Below are 1,144 nucleotides of genomic sequence, written 5' to 3'. Positions count from 1 at the left end.
AGGCGGGGAGTCTGGGAAGCCGGGCGCGCTCCCGGGGCCCTCGTAGCCCCTCTGGACTCGGCATCCCGGGGGCCAGTGCTGGAACCAGCGTCTCTGACTCGCTGCCTCCCGCTCCCCGGGCCTATTTCTCGCACCGCTACACGCAGGTCGCAAATTCGGTTGCTGGGAGGTGAGGTCCACCGCTCTAGGACTCTCCCTGGCGCGGCCCCAGGTTAGAAGTAGGGTGCGCGCTACGGCCCCCAGGGCGGTGGGTACCAGGCTTGGGCGGGGAAACCACCAAGTCATCCTCTCCCAGTGAATGGGGTTAGTTGGCAGTTCCCACGCTAGGCTGCGCTCCGTAGGGTAGCCCCGAGCAAAAAAAGAAAAGGGAACCGGGATAGAAAGCTCTCCCAGAGCAGGTGGCAGCGCCCAGCGGCTTGGAGAGGTGGCCCGCGGGTACCACGTGGGAGAGGAGAGAGCGTGGGAGGGCTGTCTAACCGGGAGACCTTTCTCCTCCAGGCACTCCGCCCAGCAGGAACGGTTACACTGAGGTTTGGGCCTTTGCCCTGTTATATTCACGTTCGAGACCTTTACCATGAATCCTTGGACAGGCTGATGCAGGGTGAGACAGGAATGGCAAGTCCTGAGAGTAAAGGAATTCTCCAGGCATTACCTCCATGATTAACTCTTGGAAAAGCCAATCTGCTCTACCTTCCTTTGAAGTAGAGTTTGATTTCTTTTAAGGTGGGAACAGTTTTTTTGTATACTCATTATTCACTTCTTTCTACTCTATTTCCTAAGTTCAGAACTGAAAACTAAAAAAAAACACGAAAAAAAAACCAGAAAAAGATTGTGAAACTTCATGGTGTGATTATAACTGTTTTACCATTTTTTTAAACCATAAAGTGAGACGTGTGGGCTTTCACAGAATTTAAATTCCTAGAAAAACCTCTTTCCTTGTGCCCCCTTATGCATTTTAACGTATTGCATTTCCTCACAGTTAGTGAATAACTCTATTTTTTTAATATCTGATAAGCAGTCACTGAGTCCTTAAATGTTATTTTATGAATGAACAAACCTAAGACTTTATCTGGTTTTCCAGTTATTCTCAAATGGCACAGTAACAACTGAGTAATATAAACTAAGAGGCCATTGAGGGTTTAAT

This window comes from Myotis davidii, unplaced genomic scaffold (genome assembly GCF_000327345.1).
Source record: "Myotis davidii unplaced genomic scaffold, ASM32734v1 scaffold348, whole genome shotgun sequence".
Classification (NCBI taxonomy): domain Eukaryota; kingdom Metazoa; phylum Chordata; class Mammalia; order Chiroptera; family Vespertilionidae; genus Myotis; species Myotis davidii.
This window is presented reverse-complemented; position numbering follows the sequence as displayed.